Genomic DNA, 23563 nt, shown 5'->3' with positions numbered 1-23563 from the left:
AGTCCAGGGCGAAGGCTCAGAAGCCCAGACGTGCTCCAGGGAGATAATGACATGTGCACGTAGCTGAAGGCCTTGGGATCTCCTCCCCACAGAGAGAAGGTCACAGGAAGAGTGTAAGCTGCAGAGCTCTGCAAAGCTGCCCCTGGCAGGCATGTTGAGGACGGAGGGGAGGCAGCAGAGTGGCAGAGGGGGACCAGGCAGGAACTGGGGTGAGCAGAGGGCACCAGTGTGAGAGGTTCCCTTAGGACTGTCAGGAGGTGAGGAGTGGGCTGGGAAGGAAAGCTTGGGCTGATCCCCAGGTTCCTGGCTTGGAGGCTGGTGAGAAGGGAGCAGGGATTGAAAGGCGAGTCACATATTGCTTTTGGACATTCCAAGGGGAATTGAAATCACTAGGTTGTAGCTAAAATACAGGGGCACATTATACTCAGATTGTTGCCTCTATAGGTCGGGCTATAGATTTGGGGAGGAAAAGCGATCAAAGGAACAACAGAAGAAACAGAATGTGTACAGTTGGGAAGGATGGGCCATGGGACTGAAGGGAGACAGGTGCAGAGGCCAGAAAGGACCCAAGTGAGTGTCACCTGGATGATCTGGCAACTGCGGTGAGCACGGTTGTGGGCCGAGGTGATCAGGGTGTTCCGTGAACCTGTCAGGGCCTCTGGAGCACAAAGGAGCCAGGCCAGTGGATGTGGAAGGTGGCTTCCGGCTGTCATCTCTGTGTCCACATGCGAACCCAGAGTTCGTAAGCCAAGCACACAGGGTCCAGTCCCTTTGCTCAGGTTCAGCAGTGACACAAACAAGCAAACATTTCGGTGGGGATGGTGAACAGCCTTGACTCCCGCGGCCCGCAAGGATCTTTCAAACACCCAAGGACACTGAGATGTGTGTGTGGCCTTCTCTCCTGCCTGAGAAGGGCTACTTCTCTCTGCTGAGTAGGGCTTATTAATTAGCCAGGAGGCACGATGAGTGGCACTTGCCGTCCTTCTCTGTATCCCGACTCTACAATATTAAGGAAGAAATCGAGGATGAAAGTTCTTTAAAATCCAGGGCTGGGGGCAGCCCGGGTGGCTCAGTGGTTTAGCACCGCCTTCAGCCCAGAGCCTGATCCTAGAGACCCAGAATCGAGTCCTGCATTGGGCTCCCTGCATGGAACCTGCTTCTCCCTCTGCCTGGGTCTCTGCCTCTCTCTCTCTCTCTCTATCTGTGTGTCTCTCATGCATAAATAAATAAAATCTTTAAAAAAAAATAAGATGAAATCCAGGGCCAGGGGGTCACCTGTGTGGCTCAGCAGTTGAGTGTCTGCCTTTGGCTTAAGTCATGATCCTGGGGTCCTGGGATCAAGTCCCGCATTGGGCTCCCCACAGGGAGCCTGCTTCTCCCTCTGCCAGTGTCTCTGCTTCTCTCTGAGTCTCTCGTGAATAAATAAATAAAATCCTTTAAATAATAAGAAAATAAATAAAATAAAATCCTGGGCCAGGGGCAGCTCCTGCCTCGACTTGCCGCAGAGTCCATCTGGAGACCACTCGATCCGTGTGTTTGGGTTCATCCATTTGCAGCAAGATTCTAAGACTTTGTGGATGAGGCTCCTGCAGGGAAAGATCCTCTGCTGGGGAATCGTCTTGGGCTGTCAAACTGTCCTCAAGAGCAGCAGGTGTCACACAGACCACAGACCTGTTAGATACAAGCCCCTGCCACTGGAGCACAGGGCCCTGAGTGTGGGCTTCCCCAAAGAGCAGAGCCCCGCATGCCCATGTGCTGCTGGGGTGTGTGTGTGGGGGTGGTGGTGGCACAAATGCCCTGCCCTAGTTCCGCTGCCCGCCAGATGGGGCTCAGAGGCCTCCCGGCTTCCTGGGCACGTTGACTGTCACACAGCCCTTCCCCATTATCAGAGATCCAGAACAGCCAAGCCTGCCGAAAGCAAGCAGAGAGCACTTCAGCAGATTTCAAAAACGTGTCTGCAGGGAGCAAAAGAATAAAAGATCCCTCTGCCTCCTCAGTGGAGAAGTCTTCCTTACTCACAGCCTCTTCCTGAGTTGGCCTCTAGCCCGAAGTTGTGTTTGCAAAGCATAGTAACTGCAAGATCAGATTTCCCACGGTAGCACATATTTGCACAGAGCGAGTTTGTAGCACATTCTCTTCATCCTTAATCCTCATGACAGCTCCTATAGGGAAGACAAGGCCAAACTGGCCCCACTCTCTCGATGTGGAGAGATGGGGGGCAGAGGGAGAGGTGGCCCTCCAGGCCCAGTCAGCTGGGGGATGCAGAGCCAGGAGATTCTCACCCAATGAGGTTTTCACCCTGCCCACCCACCCCAGGGCTGGCAACACCCATATTCTCAAGGCTGCATGTAGACTTCAAAACAGAACAAATAAGCCAGGTTGCTGGTATCCTGTTGTTTAAACCAAAAGGATGAAGCTGTAAGGGGGAGCGGCATGGGATGCTGTATTTTTTTTTTTTTATTGGAGTTCGATTTGCCAACGTACAGCATTTCACCCAGTGCTCATCCCATCAAGTGCCCACCTCAGTGCCCATCACCCAGTCACCCCATCCCCCCGCCCACCTCCCCTTCCACCACCCCTCATTCATTTCCCAGAGTTAGGAGTCTCTCATGGTTTGTCTCCCTCTCTAATTTTTCCCACTTACTTTCCCTCCTTTCCCTTATAATCCCTTTTACTATTTCTTATATTCCCCGTATGAGTGAAACCATATGTTTGTCCTTCTCCGATTGACTTACTTCACTCAGCATAATGCCCTCCAGTTCCATCCACATTGAAGCACATGGTGGGTATTTGTCCTTTCTGATGGCTGAGGAATATTCCATTGTGTACATAAACCACAGCTTCTTTATCCATTCATCTGTCTATGGACACCAAGGCTCCTTCCACAGTTTGGCTATTGTGGCCATTGCTGCTATCAACATTGGGGTGCAGGGATCCTGTCATTTCACTGCATCTGTATCTTTGGGGTAAATCCCCAGCAGTGCAATTGCTGGGTCATAGGGCAGGTCTATTTTTGACTCTTTGAGGAACCTCCACACAGTTTTCCAGAGTGGCTGCACCAGTTCACATTCCCACCAACACTGCAAGAGGGTTCCCCTTTCTCCGCATCCTCTCCAACATTCGTGGTTTCCTGTCTTGTTAATTGTCCCCATTCCACATTCTCACTGGTGTGAGGTAGTATCTCATTGTGGTGTTGATTTGTATTTCCCTGATGGCCAGCGATGCAGAGCATTTTCTCATATGCTGGTTGGCCATGTCTATGTCTTCTTTGGTGAAGTTTCTGTTCATGGGATGCTGTATTTGGAGAGAAACCACACTTTTAGCCTGTGTCAGCAGCCACGGAGAGAGCTGAGCGTGGACGTGGCCTTCCTGGTATACAGCAATTCAGAAGACACGAAGCCACGTTCATGATCTGAAACGCACTCAGCCAGACCTGGGCGGTTTAGGGTATAAAGCTTAGAACTTTGATGCTTTTCTTGCTGCATACACAGGTAATCAACACAACCCGAGGGTTTGATCCTGTTGTTTACACACACCCACACTGCCCCCCACTGCCTCCTCTTACCCCAGGACAGACTTCCAGGCTGCTGCTCACCCTCTCATGGCACATACATTACATGCAGGCGGCTACTAAAGCTGGTGCAGTTCTTTGCAAAGTACAATTAATTTTTCATCAATAACCTTGGCCCCTAAGAAACTCATCACACCGATGAGGCCAGAGATTCACATTTCAGCTTCAACCAAACTCTGTGTAAGAAATGGATGGAGAAAAAAAAAAAAAAGAAAAGAAAAGAAAGAAATGGATGGAGATTGAATCATGACCAGGAAATGGTCCTCCCCTATTGCTACGAGACAGAAGGCCTAGTGATTAAGCGTGGCCTGAGGCCAGAATGCCTGAATTTGTACCCGGTCCCATGATAGCTGTGTGATGATGGGCAAGTCATTACCTTCTCTGTTCCTTCATTCGTAAAATCGGATAATAGTAGCTGCCCTGAAGGGTGTCAATTAGGATTACATGAGTTAATGTAAGTAAAGGCTTAGTACAGTACTTGGCACTGGTAAGCCCTTAATCAGTGTTAAATATCATTACCACCCAGAATGCCTACCCCTAAACAATTAGGCCTTCACGCTTCCCATTTCTGGATTCCTCTAAGGTTCAATTCTGTACCGTACAGCCTAGCATTTGATGACATGCAGCGTTGTCTAGTTATTTCAGTATTATTTTGATGCTTGAGTCTTAATGTTGCTTCCTCCAGAGATTGTAAGTTCCTGCTGGTGGGAACCATGTAGTTTGTTTTTGTTGGATTCCTATGATGCACAACCCTGTCCTGAGTATCCGCCAGACACATAAACATCCCTAGAGTGTGTGCATCACTATAAACAAGTAGGAACAGATCCGGTGGTGTGGCATTATATACAGCTACTACCCCCAACACTAACATGCTAAGTTAGCTAACACGCTCACCTTTAGGGTTGCTTGTCTCACCATAAGCCCCCAAACTGGAAACAACCCAGATACCCTTCAACGAGCAAATGGCTAGACAAACAGTCCTCCCTCCAGCCATGGAACACTCCTCAGCAATGAAGGGGTAGGAACTTTTGATACAGAAACACTCTGGAAGAATCGCCAGTGAATTGTGCTGAGTGAAAGTAGCCAGTCCCCAAAAGTTACATACTGTATGATCCCACTTATATACTATTGTGTAACAGAAATGTAATATCAAATGGCAAAATTATAGAAATGGGAGCTGATTAATGGTCGCCAGGGGTTAAGGAGGGGATGAAAGCAGGGGAGAGGAGCAGCATGAGGGATCCTTGGAGGGTGGGAAGACCTGCATTATGATGGTGGCAGCATCAACATCCTGGTCGTGATATTATGCTCTATGGTTTTATAAGACATCACATTGGGGGTGGGGGTAGGGAACTGGGTAAAATATACAGGGGTCTCTCCGTATAATTTACCACAACTGCATCATCTACAATTGTCTCCTAATCAAATGTTTAATTTTTTTTCAAATGTTTAATTTTTAAAAACTGCTTATGGCATCCCCAGCAGAAGCAGAAAGAATAGATTGGGTTGCCCATCGATGGGAGAAATATGGCAAGCCTCTTCCAGAAGGGTTTTATTGTTTAGGAATAAAGTTTGAAAAAACAACAACAACAACAACGGAATAAAGTTTGTCCTCGTGGAAGGGGAGGTGGGCGGGGGATGGGGTGGCTGGGTGACGGGTACTGAGGGGGACACTTGACGGGATGAGCACTGGGTGTTATACCATATGTTGGCAAATCGAACTCCAATAAAAAATATACAAAAAAAAGGAATACAGTTTGTCCATTGTACTTAACATTTTTGTTTCCATTAGTACTTAATCCTTGGGATGTACTAACAGCAGTGTTCAATCATGCTAAACAACATTATTGTCTAATGCCATCAAGATTCACATGTGGTTTTTTTTTTAACTGCTGGGAGGAGTCACTGAAAAATCATATTTTCCAATTCTCTCATTTCACAGATTCAGAAACTCAGAGGTGAGCCAAAGTTACACAGCTAACCAGCAGCATTAACCAGGACCCGGACCTGGTCATCCCAGGATCGAGTTCTTGCTTCCAATCACTTTAGATTTTTATTTTATAAAAGCACAGTACAATTAGTGTATCTAGAGGAATATCCTGAATTACTTCCATTTCCAAGCTTAGAGCCCGAGATGACTTACTGCCCTCCAGCAGGGGCGCCCCTGCCCAGGTATGGGGTGGCTGCTGCTGCTGGGCACACAAACTTACCCTGAGAACAAACCAGGCTGGTGGACCCCTCTCCCTACAGGTACAAAAATAGGACCAGAGTGGGAAAGGACAAAACTACTCTCAGAGGACTGGCTAGAAAGAACAGAGAAAGAAGCAGCTGGGAGCAGAGCCAGGATGAGAACCAGCCCTCCACACCCACATTGGGGCTTCTCTGACGAGGGACCCCAGAAACGAGCACCCCGGTGTGAGCTTTTCGTTGCTGTGTGGCCAACAGCATTTATTTAAGTCATCGTGAAGGGGGAAGTCAAGCTAGGGACAGGAAAATGAAAACCCCTGGGCAGGGGCCCTCCTTCCTGCCATCTTGACTCAGTTTACCCATACATACAACGAGGGGTTTGGATTACCCAGAAGAGCCGCTCCAGCTTTTGTTCTAAGCTTCCTGTGGGGACTGAACACACAAACAACTAAAAAGCAGGCTTGCGAAATAAGGCTTGTCCAGATCGCTACCCAACTGCTAATGCGTAACAGACCTGAATCATTTCCCCGGGCTCATTAAATCAGCCCCTGCTTCCCCCTGGAGGGTGGTGGAGATGCTGGCTGCAGAGGGGGGAGTAGGAAAGGAGCAGTCAAAATTTCACTTTTTTGGGAGACATTTTGTACGCTGCACAAACAGCCCCCACTGGCAAATGAGTCAGAATTTCCGAATAGCATAATTTTAGGGCCCTCCTTGTGGTTCCCTCTCTGGGCCACTTCTGAAAGGGAGGTCTCAGGGCGGGGTTTCCTGTGTTCAATTCCAGAGATGCTGCGGGGGGGCTCTCCCCTCCGTCCTTTGCCAGAATTTTCTTTCCAGAGCACTTTTCGCTTCCACTCCTTTCTGTAGCCGTGGGTCATGCCAAGATGAGGTGAAGGTTTCGAGTCTCCCTAGCTGCAAACTCCCCAATTTCTCCCACACTGATTACTCAACATTTTCCGCTCCGCTGTGGACTACTTTGGAGTGGCAGGAGCCTGCCACAGAATTAATAAAAAAAATCAGGCCCTGTGTTTATGTCAGGCTTAAGAAGGGCAACAGGAGAGTGTCCTCACAAATCACCAAGCCCTCTAAAGCCAAAGGTAATACAACGGTGACAATAACTCTACTGAGATCTTCATATATCATATTTTTTATCACATATGTTTTCACCTATGGAATATTCTTGCTCCCCCCACTTAAGAGTTGAGAGAAGCCAGGATCTAAGAGGTTGCATGGCTTACTAGGGGTCTCTCAGTGAAGGAGTGGGGAGGAAGGCCCGGAATGTGGGCCTCATAGCTTTGAGGTGGTGCTCTGGACTGCATGAGCAGGGAGATGGTCAGGGCATCTCTGTGCACACCCCTGTCCCGTTCAAGAGACAGCCCCCTGGACACAGAATCATTGCACTGGGACCTTGACCTCTGGCAGTAGTAGTACCCTGTGCCTCACTCTCCGTATCCCCAGGGATCAGCACATAGTAGGTGCTCAGGAAATGTCTGAATAGCTGTATACCAGAATCTGGTATATAGCTGGTCGTGATCGCGCTCTGCCCAGAACAGCTCACATGAGCGGGGTGCTCACACTACCAGGCGCAAAACCATTTAAGATGGACTCTTACGATGAGGCACCCTTAACAGAAGAGGAAACCAAGGATGAGTAATGAGCAGAAAGTCGCCAACTCGGGCAGTTTGGCGCCAGAGCTCGAGCTCTTTACCCCAACTGTGCCAAACCACCTCTCACTACAGGAAGTGGACTTCTGGTGGCCCGCTTCTCCTTCTTTCCAGCAGTGCCAAAGGGACCATCTGAATCCTTGAGCCAAGCACCTGACCTGTGTGCCTTAGTTTCCATCCTAAGACAGAACTAATTAAACTTTTCCTAACCAGCTGGGAAACCCTGGCAGAGAGGTAATGAGGAGATCCTTGTGAAAGCGTCTGGAAAGGCAAAGAGCATTATCCAAGTGCCAAGGATCATAATGGTTCATTGCTGTCTGTACCTTCAGCTTGGCTAATGTGACCCCTGTGACAGCCCCTCAGATGGAGTCTGGGTGATAATGAGAAACATAATAGGACATCTAGAACAGGTCAAGGGGAAGCATGGGAAAGGCCCTATGTGGGCCTCTCCTATGACCCTGTGAATAATTATAGCTTAATGAACAGAGAGTTCTGAGTTAGGAGGTGTGGCTGACACTGGCATTCTAGCCCCAGCTAGGTCTACAGTGTGACTTCTGGGCTGCGGCGTGCTTCTGCTTTGCTCTCAGCTGGGAAAAGACACACACACCTCCACCCCCCTGCCCCATGCACACCCCAGTACTATCTGGCCCTGTTTGACAATTTAATCTTTGTCTTAGGACACTGATTGATTCCACAAATATGGATGGAGGACCTGCCAACCGCTCTAAGAAACAGAAGCGGAAGACGCCCCCTTGGAAGCAGTAGATCTGGGCCAGCTCCCTAATTCCTCAAGCTCAGCCTCCATTGTCTCATCTGCAAAATGGGTGAAGCCACGCCTGAACTGCGAAGCCTGGAGTCCCCGCAGGTACACAGTTCCACGAGCTGTGTCCTTAGCGGCTCTCCTCGCAGTCCAAAGGAGACAACCAATCAGGCAAACCTGTAATTACTCTGACAAAGATCAGGGCTGGGGTGGAGGGACAGTTCAAAGGGCCCCAGTGCGCTGGGAGCCAAAGGCACGTTCGCAGATAAGATTCAGACATTCTGCTGCAAGGTTTAAGAGTTGGTGGAGCCTCGGATCAAGGGTGAGAAGGAGAAGGGTGAGAAGGATGCGTCTTTTGGGTGGGAGTGTGGCGCTGGGAGACTTTCCTGGGCCTTGCGTTGGTGGGAGGTCCAGATGATGCTTAGAATTCACGTTGCTTGTGGCTCACGTACCCTGGCATCCTGGGAGGAGGGGGGGGCTCCCACCTGAGCCCAGGCCGGAGATGGCTGGCGGCTGCAGCACTGTGGGGTGGGAGGGACCGGATGGGGCGCCCCCACTGTCAGGCCAGCTGATAGGTGTCACTTCCTTCTTGGATTTCGCGCCTCCGGGAGGAGCACCCTTGCATTTGGCCCCACCTTGGCTCTCCAGGGGGCAAGGCCTGGCGGGCTCCCCCCAGCCTTCTCCCCAAGTCCGGACGCCAGAGAAACTCGCTCCAGACCCAGCTTTCCCCGCGGGGGGGAGGCAGCTCCGCGCCATCCCCAAGGATGAGACCCCCAGGCGGAGGCGGGCAGGGGTCCGGGGATCCGGGCGCTCCCGGGGGGCGCGGGGCCGCGGGGGAGGAGGGGAGCCCCAGGGCACCCCGGCCTCCCCGGGAGGGGTCTGCGATGGGCGCCCCGCGGGGCGGGAGGGGCGCGCCGGGGACCTCGGGGGCGCGCGGAGCAGGGCGCGTCCTCCTCCGGCCCCGGGGGCAGGGCTCCGGGGCGGGACCCTGACCCCGAGGGACTGGGCGGGGCTGGGGGCGAGTGTCGGCCCCGCCCCGGAGCCGCCCGGGACGCAGGGAGGAGGGAGCGGGGCCGAGCTGCCCGCGGCGCCAGCTCCTGCACGCTCCGGGCCGGTGAGTGGCGCGGGGCCGGGGCCGGGGCCGGGGCCGGAGCAGGGCCGGGGCAGGGGCAGGGCCGGGGCAGGGGCAGGGCCGGGACCGGGAGGCTCGGGGTCGCCGAAAGTCGGGGGTCCCGGGGAGGCGCGCCCGGCGCGGGGCGGGGGCCGTGGCTGACAGCTGCGGGCGGGCGGGGGGGCGGGTATTTCTAGTTTAAACCCAACGGCTCCCTGCAGCCCGCGAAGTCCTCGAACCTTTCGGGTCCCCGAGCCCGGAGGCCCGGCCCCCAAGAGAAAGCCCCTAAATCCCGGGCAGCGTGTCCCCTCCGGGCTTGGCTCCGCCTGCAGCCTCCGCTGGGGGCCGGCGACCTGTCACCGCGGGCCGGGGCCCAGGACGGTCCTCCCGGGCCGGGCACCCCCCCCCCCCCCCCCCCCCCGCCCGGCCCCGCAGTGCCTGGGACAGCCCGGAGCCTCCCGCTGTGCAGCTTTGGGCAAACCCCTCGGCCTCTCTGAGCCTCATCCCTCTAGGCGGCTGTAGGGGGCCAAAGATCTCTTGCAGGGCCCACCAGCGAGCCCCAAATGATTGCCCACTCCCCTTAGGGCCTTCAGATCTTGACTCCAGGCAGCAGACCCCGTGGGTGTAACCCGATGGTCAACTCAGAAGTAGTGAGTGTGCCCCACGCAGGGCCGCTGACCTCTGCCTCAGAACTATAAGGCTGCTGCCCGGTGATGATGAGCGTTGTTATTTGGTCACCTTGGCCCCCGAGCTCTGGCCCAAGGCTGCCCTGGGACCCTCTCCTAGGTTCCTGGTCTCTTTCACCTCTGAAGGGTCAACTTCCCCCTGGCACCAATGAGGGACCTGCTACAGCTCGGGGATGCCAGTGGGGGAGCCTGACATACCCTGGAAGCCTGCCCCATCCCTGGTGAGTGAGGGCAGGAGGAGGCAGTGGGGCAAAGGGACCGTCCTCCTGGGAAAGGGAGCCTGTCACAAAATCACTGCCCTCCTGAGCTTGGCGGGACAGCCTCCTTCATCCACCAAGGAGAGAGAAAACAGGCCCAGAGGTGGGGAGGGACTTGCCCGGAGCTGGACGAGAACAGAAGCTGGCTCTCTCAAAGGGTCGGGCCCTGCCTCCTGCACAGCCAGCAGCCTCCCCCCCCCCCCCGCACCCCCCCGCCCGCCCCAGGGGTCAGGAGCTGGGAGGCGCGAGGGCAGAGTTGATGCCAATGGGTTGTTTTGCTCTGTTTCCTGTAACCGTGCCCCAGCGGGGCTCCCTGACACGTGTGGGTCTGCACATTCCTCAGGCAGGGACCAGGCTGGGCTGCCCGACAGCCACAGCTGTGCCAAGCCTGCTGGCCCCGGGGCGCTGTTTTCAGCTAGAGAGGCCCCTCTGAGGGCAGCTGGAGGGGGGAGTGGGCCGGGAAGGCTTATTTCTGGAACTCCTGTCTTGCTGGGGGTCCCGAGGAGGCCTGAGGATTTGCCGAGGGCACTGAGGGGAGGGGAGAGAATCCAGGCTCTGGTTTCTGCTTCAGGGTCCAGGCTGGCCCCCTGCAGGCACCCTTCAGGGTGAGGCTGAGCTCCTGTCTCCATGGGAACAACCCTCTAGGACAGCTGCTTTGCATGTTCTGTAGCTGCCGTGAACCTGTCCTTGCCTGGGTGGCCGCTGCGCCTTGTGATGCCAAAACCTGGGGCCCGGACAGCTGGGGGATCCTGGCTTGGCTGCAGGGTGACTTCCGCTCTGGGGAGGTAAGACTGGACAGGTCCAACACAACCCCCTAAACACCCGGGGGCCCCCCGAGAGCCAAGAAGGCGACGGGGCCTTCCGTGTTGCCCAGCTGTTAAGAATGGGGGTGAGCATGTTAGACCACCTGGGTCCAGTCCAGCCTTGGCCATGGAAAAGTCACTTCACCTTTCTGAGCTTGGATTTTCTTCTCCAGGAGACAGGGGTAGTGTCCCCATCTGGGGGGTTGTGAGCATTCAATGGGGTGCTCCATGAACAGCGTTTTGTATGGGGCCAGACACAGCATATACAAGCGGCTGTCACAGTTTATGATGATGGAGCCTGGCAGGGACACCTGAGTATGCCCTGCCCACCTCAGCTCTGCCCTTTTCTCTCCACCTTGAATCCCCATGTCTGTCCAGTGGCACGTGGCTGTGTACTCCTGAAAGCTGGTCTTTGACCCAGGCAGAGAGATTTGAGAGGGGCCTGCCATGGGACCCCATGTGTCTGTGGGCTCTTAGAAAGCATTTCCTGTCTCTCCTATGGCCCTGACAGCAGCCAAGGCCACCACTGCTGGCCCATTTACAGATGAGACAGATTCAGAGGCCAGGAGTTGAACTCTGGGCTCTTGACTTGGTGCTCTTGCTTACACCCCGCAAGCGTGTCTCAGACAATAGCAGCATCGTGATCATTAGGAGAACAGTATTGACGAGGCAAGATTTTGGTCACCAATAAGACATTGGTATTTGCTGGGAAAGAGTGGATTTTGAACTTTTTCTCTCTGTAATGTTGAATAAGTAGCTCAACAAGGTCACCAAGAGAGGACCCTGGGAAGAGGAGATGGAGGTTTTGGAATTGTCAGCTGACCCTCTCCACCCCCAGGGAATCATTGCCTCTGGATGTGGGGAGGGCGTTCTGGGGGCTGAGCAGCTAATGAGCAGGTAAAAAGGGGTGGGGGTGGGGGATGACAGTCCCAGCAGCTAAAACCTCAGTTTTGTCATCTCTAAAATAGAGATAAGAGGCCCCAATGCCTCCGTGTGGGGTTGCTGTGGGGATAAATGAGACAATTGGGGGCAAGGCTCAGCAGAATGCCCTGCAGGGTGGGAACACATCATAGGAGGAGTCACCCTGGTTTTATTATTAGTAATCCTCCTAATGTAACTGTAACAATGTACTGCGGCCTGCACCTCTTGCCTGGATTTCTAGGCTGCAGCCTCTGGCTGGGCAGGGAATCCCAGCATCTCCGAAAGGCTTTGAAAGGCCGGGCAGAGAGGCGCTAATTACGAAGCTCAAAACACAAACACTAACTACGAGTTGTTTAGCGATGAGTACACGAGAAGTAAAGCAATGGCAAAATGTGAGAAGTGATCACCTTTAATGAGTCAAAGATGACCACTGAGGGGGGTGGTAAGAGGAGACTGGGGCGGGGGGCATGGATCTGTGACAAAGGACTTCGCCTTGTAACTATTTGTCAGGACATGTGTGTTTTATGTACACTTCTCTATGTAGATCCTGTTCCATAGATTTAAGTAGGTTTTATAAAAGGCAGGGGAATAGTGACCCCAAGTCAGGGTGGTTATCTTTGATGGAGAAGAGGGCACAGGGTCAGGAAGGAGCCAGCTCCAACCCTTGGTGGCATCCATTATGCTGTTTCTTCTGTCGAGTGGCACGCTCGTGGGTGCTATTTAAAAATATTTTTTTATGCTTCATCATTTACAAATGTGTATTTGTTTCCATATATACATACAAATTGTATGTCTATCAAATTGTCTCTATCAAATCTTACACGCAAATAAAATTAGAAGTAGTGTGAAACATTTCACAAAGCCCTCTTAGGAAATCACACTCTTCCCATGGATTCAAATATTAATCCGGCTGGATCTCAAAAATAAAACACAAATCCTATTGTGTGACAGACACCTGACTTCTAATTCTGGAGAAATGACTCCCTCTTCTGAAGTCACACAGCTGGAAGACGGTGTGAATACGGCAATCTCAGATTATCAACAGGAGTTTCTAAAGTCTCAGGGTAATGATTTATGCTGATGAATCAGAAAATCCTGAAATGTTTGAGCTGGGAGGAACCTCGGGTCACCTGGACCAACCTGCTGGTTTTACAGCTAATGGAAGTGCCCCGGCCAAGGTCAACATTAGGCACATGGGCAGGAAGGACAGCTCGCTCTGGGCTGCCACACCTGTGTGACTCTCATCGGACACCACCTGCCACACCCAGGCCACCACTGTGACAAGGGCCATGGCCTCTTACTCGGGACAGACAGGGAAACAGGTGTCATATCTGAGATTAAACTAGTGTGATCATTTTAATTCTGAAGAGTCAGAAGAAAGCTACGATGTGCCGTGACCCCACACTTCTAGAACTTAACACAAACACAAGCATCATCAAAGGACATCCCTAAGCAGTGCCCACACTTTCCTTTTGCTAGAAAACTCTCTTAGGACAGCCACTCACATCCTTCCTGCACACTTGATATATTCATCAGTTATCAGAACAACCTACTGCCATAGGTATGGTTCCCTGCATTTTTTTCAGTTGGGGAAACAGGTTCAGAGAGGTTGAATGCCTTGCCCTAAATCCCGGGGCAGGTAAGTGATGGAGCGCGAGTCCCGCCAGAGGAAGAACTGAAAAGACGAGAAACTTTTTCGCGTGTGCTGTGTCACGAACGCATCCTTCACTCCCCAGAAGCTGCAATCCCCGGTGGCCCAGCCTAGCTGGCAGGTCGTGGGGACATGCCCTCGGCGAGCCTGGTTGGGTGGTGTCCGCCAACCGTCAGATCACAGAAGGCTCTGGAGGCTGATGGCTCTCACTGCCACGCCTTCCTCCTTCTGATCGAGCAGGGCAGCAGTGTGCTGGGATTTGGGGAATCCATCCCATTTTTGGCCCTGTGCTTTGAACGCTCACTTCCGTTCCGGGCTACCTTCCTTCTGCACAAATCTAAAGTCTTCTTCGGGCCTTCCTGGTGCAGAGCGATCTGTCATGACCAGTGGGGCTCAGGACGCCAGGGGCCCCAGGACTGACATGTTAGGTGGTGGTTCTCCTGATGTGCAGCGGGTGTAGAGGCAGCTGTTGTGTCAGCACATGTGCCCACCTGCGCAGTAGAGACCTGGGACCGTACCCCCCTCCCCTGCTCTGTGTCCTGGGGCCAGTTGCAGCACTGTGACCCCATTCATCATGGGCCTGGCAGGGCTGGTGGTGCCTGCCCACAGGCAGGGCTGATGTGAGACGGAACTACGCAAGTCAGGCAGCTTTCAGAGGCTGGGGAACAAGCCCTCCCTGTATGTGCCTGCGGAGATTGTGTGTGTTTAGAAGTGACAGCTGCAGTGGAGAATGAGAGACTGCCACAGCCAGCCAGAGCCTTGGGTTCATCTCCCCCGAGCCTCTAACATTACCCATGGGGAAACAGTCTCTGCGAGTGGAAGTGACTGGCCAAGTCCCTCTGGTGCCTTGGGGCCGATCCGGGATCTGAGATGGTGTCTTCTGGCCCCTGGACACCCTTCCCAGCTCCCCTGAACATCTTTTTGTCTGCATTCTTGCTGCAACCCAACGTGGGCTGGTCGTGCGACGTAAACGGGGAGGCTTGTCTTTGGGCTTAGGCCCTCCGGCTCATCACCGAGGCCTGCACAGAATAGGTGGGCTCCTGGGCTCACTGGCTGGACTCTAATTAAACCAAGAGTTTTATTTGAGGTCTGAAAAGGGCCGAGCCCCTCCCAAGTGACATTTGCTGAAATAATACAGCAGGCTGACTCACTGCGGTCGCCTTTTCCCTTGTTTCAAAGCGCTGGCCCTACTGTGATGATGGGTGACACCGGCCAGGACCCCAGGCACGTTGACCTTCACTTGGGCCAGTTCTTCGAAGGGCCCTTCCTGCCCTTCAGAATGGGAGGCTGAAGTTAGGAGAGCTCGAAGGGGCCTTGAAGTCTGGCTGTCCTCTCATCCAAGGATCGCGCTCCCCCCCATTGGGTGTCGGGGGACTCGAAGTCATATCACAATCTGCCACCTATCCCTGCCAGTGGCACCCCTTGCTCTGAGGACTAAGTCCCAGGCTCCAGGCTGCCCGGCTGGCATTTCAGGCTTTCTACCATCTGGGCTACCTCCTAGTCCCCCAAGGCTGAAAACCCATCCTAGACTTTCCCACCTCCTGACTTGCACTCCCCTGTGACCTCTGCCCCCACCCTGCCCCCTCCGGGTCCTCCCCATCAATACCTGCTAGATACCTCCTCCTCCTCCTGGAAGCCTTCAGGCCACCCAGTGGGGCTGGTGATTTGTTCACCTGTTCCCAGTGCACTTTCCATTTGGTATTTAAATTTCAGCTCCCGTGTTCATTCCCCGAGGATTGTGACCTCCTTGAGGGCAGAGATATAGGGGTTTTTCCTTGGCTCGTTATTATGATTTAATTAAGAGACTTTACACTTTAAAATCAGATCTTTTTTTTCTTTAATCAGATCTTTCAGACTGTAGGCGGGCTGATGCCACCCTAATGAGCACCCCCAAATGAAGTGGACGGGGCAGATCCTAGTGATTTCCAGAGCACTTAAGAGAATGGTGGGCTCCAGGGTCCACACCTCCCTTTTGTGGCCCTGTTTGGAGATTGGCCACTTGGAGAGCTGTCCATTTTCCTGGGCTCTCCGGGGCCGGTGCTGGACCTGGAGCCTATCTGGGATCTGACATCTCTTGGCCCCTCTGGAACTCACGTCTGACGTCCATTCCTTCTCTGAGTATCTCTTGCACTTGCACTTATCACTACCTGAAATCATCTTTCATATTTGCTCTTGGGCTTATCGTCCATCTCCTCTGCTAGCACATCAACTCCATGAGGGCAAGGATTTTTTTTTCTGTCCCCAGGGCCTAGGCATAGGAGTAGCTGCTCAATCCCTATTTATGAAATGGAAGAAGGAATGAATGGAAATACAAACTGACAAGGGGCGCTGGCTGCCAGCCTGAGGGCCCTTGCACGCTTGGTCCTGATGGCTGGCATCTGCCCAACACTTCAGAGTGGCCACGTAGCTCTGAGTGCTCTCTGCCTTTTCCCCCTCTCTATCCTCCCAGCAGCTCGAGAGGCAGGCTCTGAGGGTCCCATTTTACAGAGACGTTAAAGGACCTGCCCTCAGCTACTTTGCAGCGGAGTTAGAATTTAGGTCCGATTATCAGACCCCACGGCTCATGCAGGTAACCCCCAGCCTTCACTGGCCTTTCCATGTTCCCTGCTGGGAGTGCCTTGGGCAGGACGTGGTGAGTCACATCTAGAACTTGGGGCCTCCTCCCGGAGCATCTAGTTCTTTCTCCGCAACCCGCAGTGGCTCGCACGCCGACAGGCCATTCCTCAGAGGAAATCCTTTCTGTGTGGCCAGTATCATGTGGGTTCAGGAATGCCACAGGTTTTCCAGAGTGGGGGCCCACCCTGGAGCACCCCACCCTGACCACCACGACCACACCCTTTCTCCCTTGGTCCCAGGGAACTCCGCCTGTGGCTTGCTCACTCGCTGTTGAGAACTTGGTGATCACAAGCCGGCGGTTGTAGGTTGGACATGAGCCATGTGGAGGTGCCAGGTTAAATTCCTTTATTTTTATTTATTTTATTTTTTTGTTAAATTCCTTTATTAGGGACTGGGTGGCAGTGGAGTCTGGCTTATGTAATTTTCCTGCTGATTTCAAATTCAACTTGGCTCAGAAATAATTTTAGAAAATAGATTTATAAAAGTTTCATTGGTGGCATCTCTTGTCCCCACTTCCTTCTGGGTAAAACCACCTGATGGGGCTGGGGGGCGGGGAGCAGATGCTCCCAGCAGGCTTTGCTTGTTGATGTGCTCCTTTGGCGAGGTGAGAGGGTGGGCCCGTACATCCCCACATACATCCGGCCCCCATAGGTAGCAGTGGGGTTGGTCATGCAGCTCCTCGCTGGAGCCACTTTGGTTTGGGACCCAGAGAGGCACAGGTTTGTGGCTGGGATGTAGCCCCTCTGCTCTGGAAGCCATGTGCCTTGGGAACCACCTTCCTTCAACATGCTGATGTCAACTGAGCTGGACGGGGGAGGAGGGCTCCAGAGGCACATCTGTGCCCTGTGGTTGGAAGCAATGTGGTGGGTAAGGTGGGCCCTTAAAACAGAATGTCCAATCCTGGAGCGGGGTGGGGGGGGTGCACGGCTCAGAGAGAGAGAAGCCCCCGGGGCTGCAGGTGCACCAGCAGGGACCCTTTTATTTTGTTGGAGGGCAAGGTCATTTGGGACCTCAGCTCCCTTCTTTGTGAGGTCTGGGGACACACGCTATACTCTTCGCCATGCTGAGTATGTCTGGGCATGTGTTGCAAACTGAAACCCCCCACTTGGAGTAAGGGGTCATTAATATTGCCAGTTTAGCCCACAGACCAAAATGTCACTGTCGTCTGTGCCCAAAGACAGACCTCCTGCTTGGACCTTGTAGAGGAGGAATTAGTTCCCAGCTCCCAGGGAGTGCTTGGTCCCAGCGGCTCTGGCTCTTCCATTTCCAGCTTCTCTGAGCACTCCCTGTTTCCTGGGGTGCTCACTAGATGGGGAAGTGACTTTGGTGGCAGTGTGGGTCACGTGCGAGGGAGCTGGCCACTTCCGCCTGCCTCTGGCCCGGCACTCACGGTGGTTGGATCCGCACAGCTGCTGGTGAGTCAGCCCTTGGCTCAGGTGTCCTTGGCGGAGGCCCTTGCTCTGGCTGGTCCCAAGGGTGTGCTGGGCAGAGCCTGCCCCACGTTGGAAGACTCTTCTTGGGGCATACCAGGTGCAGGCCACATATGTACCTTGATCACTCATTTCCCTCCTAGGGTCCCCACCATCCCTAATGGCCAGTGTGATATCTTTCTTTTATAGAACTGACTATAGGAAAAAGTCACCCCACTAGGCCCTCTAGTCTCATCCCAGCGCCGAGCCTCGAGGTCCTCAGTACAGTACAGGGAGTGTAAACCAGGTCTGAGCTTGGACTGAGTTTGGACGGGTCACAGAGAGGATGAATGTGGTGGCATGTGCTCAGAGCAGAGTGACAATAATTCCCTTCTCATCTTCCTCTCTCAATTCTCTTTGATTTTTTCCTTTTATCCTTCTGATTATGCAATGTTTTTCTAATCACCTGGGCTTCACAGTAGGCCAAGGTACAAATCTCTGGACCCAGAGCTACTTATCTCTGTTTTTTAAAGGCTCCCTGGGTGATCTTGCTGCGAGGGGCTGGTTGAGAACCACTGGATTTTGGGTGGTGCCAGTCTGGTACTAATGCTTGCCCATCCCTAACTACGAACAGGCCTCAGGCACAAGCCAGCAACAGCTTCAGATGGAGTTAAAGAAATGGTGTTGATGTGCACTGTATTTATCCCTTATGATGTTCTGTACATGGTAACTGATCCTCATTCTGGTTTTCTATTTGATGTCAAGATAAAAAATTCTCCTTTTGAAAGAAATTTAACTTTAAATGGGTAGAATTAAAAAAAAAAAAAAACCAATGAGAAAAAAAATAATGAGAGCGGGCATCCCTAGCTGTGGCCAAAATCATAGGTGTGATGCACAGGTGGCCGAAGAATGTAAAAGCTGTAACTGGGTGACCTCAAAGGGCCCCTCTGGACCCCACATCCTGATGGATCTGAGGGTTGCTCACTGTGGACGGCCTGACAAAATGGACAGGTAGCCCAGACTGTTCACACCAGCCACCTGGACCCAGGGGAGCCCTGGTTAGCAGATTCAGGGTTGATTGCGCATAAGGTCTCTCCATCTCGCTTTACGCAGTGACCCCCCCACCAAAGAGGCCGGCTGGTTCTCTCCATTGCAGTGGGTCTCTACCTCTCCTGCATCATAGTGGCATCTCGGGAATCCTCTTGTGCAGCACTTGGGGCTTCCCCCCCACCCCCACCCCTCCGGAGACATTGCTGCATAAACCTGGTGAAGGCAGAGTTACCAAGATGTGACTGCACAGGGCCCTGGCACCCCCATTGGCACACAGGTGAACCAGGTCATGGAGCAAAGTGAGCAATCCACTGCCCCAGCAATGCTGGCCCCAGGCCCTGACTTCGCAGATGGAGAAGGGCTCTCACCCCTGCACCCTACTGCTTAAACTATCCAGGAGGGATGTAGCAACCCAACTTCAGGTGAACCAACCTAGCCCGGCCCCAGCCCGTGTTTTCTGCTTGTGTCTGGTGGCAGCCACCTGTTACCACTGGCAAACTGGCCTGAGTGCCTTTCTTTTAGGATTGCATGAAGTTCTTGTTGTCTTTTAACTGGTCAGCCCATTCCGGATATCGTGGATTGCATACTTGTTGCTGAAAGGAATGGTATGGAGTCTTCTAGATTTCCAGACGTCTCAGGAATGCTCTGCTGATAGGTGGGGGTGGGTGAAGTATTTCTCTTGAGCGGATAAGTAGCATCGGCAAACCTTTTCTGTGAAGGCACAGATCCTAACTCTCTTTGCCTTGTGGGCCACGCAGACTCTTGTCATTATTCAGTTCTTCTGTTGTAGCTAACGCTGCCGTGGCTGTGTGCCTATAAAACTTCGCTTAGGCACACTGGAATTAGAATTTCAGGTCATTTTTACCTATCATAAAATATTGCTCTTTCAATTTTCCTTTTTTTCCCAACCATTTAAAAACAGAAACATCGTTCTTAGCCGGAAAGCTGTATACTGAAACCGACAATAGGTCACGGTTTGCAGGCACCTGTTCTAGAAGCCCCCTCTGCAAGGCTGAGCGGGTCTTGCAGATTTGAGCTAAGTCACTGTTCTAATCATTTCAGTTCTGAAAACTAGTTCGGAAACAGGTCTCGATCTTTTAAGCCTACTGGTTAGTAGGAGCTAAGCCATGACTTAGGTCCGGCACTCAGCTAAACCTTAAGTCTAGTGGCGAGGAGGAGAGGCAACTGGAGGGAGAACATTTGTCCTCTGCTGGCTGTGCAACCTTAGGCAGGTGGCTCAGCCTCTCTGAGCCTCCCTTCATCCATCTGGAGAGGCAAGAATAGTGGGGCCCGCCACATCAGTGAAATGATCAATGCATTTGATCACGTACCAGGCACCCTCTCCAGGAAGGCCAGCTATGGCCTCCCTCCTCCTTCAGGAGCGCAGGTGGATGGGAGTACCTTCTCCCTGCAGCCAGCAGCTCGGCACAGCAGCACTTTACAGAGAAGGAGGCCCAGAGAAGTTACAGAGTTTGTCCAAGGTCACAGCTGATAATACATAGTAGATCTAGAGGGCTGTGTAACTTGAAGGACCCAGCTCTTTCCATACAATGCCCTTGCAGGGCACCAGAGTGGGGATTAAATCTAATTTAGCTGGGGTGCCTGGGTGGCTCTGTCGGTTAAGCATCTGCCTTCAGCTCAGGTCATGATCCCAGGGTTCTGGGATTCAGCCCTATATCGGGCTGCCCACTCAGCAGAGAGCCTGCTTCTCTCTCTGTCTCAGATAAGTAAATAAAATCTTTAAGAAAAAAAAAAATCTGATTCAGCTATATACTTGCTAAGGGGTTAATGTAGTCAGCATCTTTCCCTTTACAGCCAGGCTCTTGTAACTCCTCTATACTCTGCCTTTTTTTTTTTAAATTTTTATTTATTTATGATAGTCACACACAGAGAGAGAGAGAGAGGCAGAGACATAGGCAGAGGGAGAAGCAGGCTCCATGCACTGGGAGCCCGACGTGGGATTCGATCCCGGGACTCCAGGATCACGCCCTGGGCCAAAGGCAGGCGCCAAACCGCTGCGCCACCCAGGGATCCCTATATTCTGCCTTAAATTCTTTGGGGGAGGAGCATCATTTGGGGGAACCTCCCAGACTTCCAGCAGCTTATGGGGGCTCTAGGCTGAGGGTTTTTGTAAATATCTTAAGGAGAACTTTGTCACTCTACAGGGAGCCCTGGTATAGAAGTCCCAGCCTGGAAGCAGGCATCTGGGGAAGTCTTTTAAGTTTACCTGGATCCCCATGAGTGAGAACATCTGTGGTGCCTGAGTCTCTGCGGGGTTTGTGGGGAAGGCTCTAGAAGATTCTAGAAGACTGGATTCAGGGTAGCTGCATGTGAAGAATGGAATCATCAGGGTCTTAGGAAACAAATACCGGCAGTGAGTTCCTAATTGGTGTTAGGCCTTGGCTTTCCCTTCTGTAAAGTGGGGATGGAAATGTCATAATTAGTGGCCTGTAGCCTGAGCACGTGTTTGTCAGGCACCTGCAGTGGGCCTTGCTCTGAATGCACAAAAGAGGGCTGGGGAGGAAGCCTGGCCTTGGACTGTGGAGGCCTCTGGAGATAAAGCCCAGACAAGGGAAGCAGAGAAGAGATGGGTGCAGTGGGTCAGGCTCCGAGCTGGCGAAGGCGGGCCGAGCTGGGGTCTCCTGCACCCCTTGCACTTGTCTGAAGGTTTCATCAGAGAAGTGAGGGCGCACTGACGTTAGACTCGCCAATCAGCTGGCCCGTCTGTAACCTGGAGCATCTCCCTCTCCCTTGTGGTTACCTGAGGACGAAGGGCCTGGACCTGGACGTGGGCTGCTGGGAACCCAGCCCCCCATCTGTGAATGGCTGAGAGGTTGGGGTGGGGACAGCGGTGGCAGGAGTCGGAGGGGGTGGCCTTGGGAGAGAAAGAAAGGTGGATGCACTTTGCCCTAGATTGAGGGATTTTCTGGGATACACGACTTTCAGGTCAAAGACAGGGAAAGTCCTGGGCAAACCAGGATGCTTGTTCCCCCTGGGTCAGCCAGTCAGGCAACCCTGACTGTGGCCTGGGGCAGTCTGGGTCACAGCGGGGCAGTGAAAGAGGCGTCTGCCCTCCCCTGAGCCCTATATCTGCTCAGAGCCCATGCATGCGGGGAATCCCTGGCTCTGCTGTCCCCTGGGCTGTGGGTGCAGGATGGGAGAAACCAGCCGTGTGGGTCCTCTGTGGGTCCCGGGCACAGAGCGTTTTGTAAATGCTGGAGGGTGAATGGCAGAGGGCTGAGGGTCTCCACCACACTGTGACACGGGACTCAGTGCTCATTCATGCTTTGCCACCCTGCGTGTGCTGTTCCCCGTCCCTTGGCCACTTCCTCTGTGACACATCCCTTGCCTTCTCACCACAAGCCCTGTCTGCCACCCACACCATGTCCCTCTGAGCTAAACCCTACCCAGCTCCCTACCTGGGCTCCTGTATTTCTGCATCTTTCTCCCCATACACTGTGAGTCCCTCAAGGGGAGGTCCCCCCTGCCGTAGTGTGTCCTCTGCTGCACTTGGCACCTGTAAGTCCTGTAAAGGTTTCTTGAAGGAATGAATGGCACTGAACACGCAGAGCAGAGAGTCATTCACTCCTTGCTGAGGACCTACTGTGTGCCAGGCACTGTACCAGGAAGTGGGATGGGAGCAGTGGCAGGTCTTCTGCTCTGATGGAACTTCCTTTCTAGAAGGCTCTAGGATCCTCTAGATTCAACAAGCAGGTAGTAACTGCACAGACCATATTAGAAGGTCACGTAGGTTCAGAAGAAAATGCAAAGGAGGAGGGAAGTCACAGAGCCCCTGTCGATTGCCAACAGGCTGGGGACAGAGGCCACTGCTCGGTGTGGGGAGGTGGGGGGTGGGTGTTGGCTCAGGCCTGGCCTACGCGGCGCCTTCCCACGGAGGCAGCAAGAAGGCACCTTCCCCTGGGGGTGGAGACAGCCCTGCTGTTCAGTGTGGTCAGCTCGGGGTTGGTGGCATGCAGGCCATCGGCCCCTTCAAGGGAATCTGTGAAAGCCAGCATTGTGTGAGGGGGGTGGCGGGAAACACAGTTTGGAAAGTCAGATGGTGTCCTGTGCCTCGCGTGGGAGCTGAGGGTGTGTCTGGCCTTCCCGAGAGAGAACAAAGTACCAGGCTCACGTGCTGGCCGCCCTTCTCCGCCCGCGCTGGGTGGTGGCCTTGCCAGGGCAACGGCGAGAAGGGACCCGGGCTTGTGAAGGCTCTGGTGGCAAGAGCCCAGGAGCCCAGGCTTGTCCACTAGGAAAGGGGTTGGACTCGCTCCAGCCCCAGGCAGGGCACTGCCGGGGAGAGGGCCAAGGGGGATCACGAGGGTGGCTGACAGCTTCATCACCTTCCGTGGGTTGCATGTGACAGTGGAGTATCCCCTGGGACTGATGGGGAGCTCAAGCCCAGACACAGGTCCCCCTCCAGGAGGGGTGCAGGGCCACAGCACCCTGAGATTGGGAAACACACCGCTCGCCTGCACCCCAGGGGATGGCTTCCACCTGCTGCCTGGTGTGGGAAGCCCCTGGTGCTGAGGTCCGGGTAATTCGGGTGGCACCTCAGAGTCCACGAGGATGTCACTCACCTCTGTGGGTGGCACCCTCATGCTGAGAGGTAAGAGAGGAACAGAAGCCAGTTCACAAGCAGGGGCCCTTGGCCTCCCAAAGACACATCTTCAACCTGGCGTCTTGAAGTCCTGGCAGGAACAGGCATGTGCTAATTATAATCTGTACAGCCTGTTAACAGTTGACCTTGGACTCCAGGGAGGTGAAGGTTCCCCCGGGGGAATGTCTCCAGGGTGCTGTGAGGCTTGCAGATATCAGGCAGGGGTTAGGGAAACAGGGGTGGGCTCTTCTGGATAGCCCAGTGGGTTTCACCTTGCAGC

General features: G+C 53.5%; 1 protein-coding gene across 1 annotated transcript in view; it reads left to right on the top strand.

Annotated features, from left to right (window-relative positions):
* The first annotated feature begins 9198 nt into the window (after nt 1–9198).
* Nucleotides 9199–23563, top strand: part of SYNE3 (spectrin repeat containing nuclear envelope family member 3) — a 106847-nt gene continuing 92482 nt past the window's right edge. Inside the window, exon 1 of the mRNA XM_038545651.1 lies at nt 9199–9293. The gene's annotated coding sequence lies outside the window, so the exon portion shown is untranslated. The remainder of the gene's footprint in view (nt 9294–23563) is intronic.

Source organism: Canis lupus, chromosome 8 (assembly GCF_011100685.1).
Source record: "Canis lupus familiaris isolate Mischka breed German Shepherd chromosome 8, alternate assembly UU_Cfam_GSD_1.0, whole genome shotgun sequence".
Taxonomy (NCBI): domain Eukaryota; kingdom Metazoa; phylum Chordata; class Mammalia; order Carnivora; family Canidae; genus Canis; species Canis lupus.
This window is presented reverse-complemented; position numbering and strand designations above follow the sequence as displayed.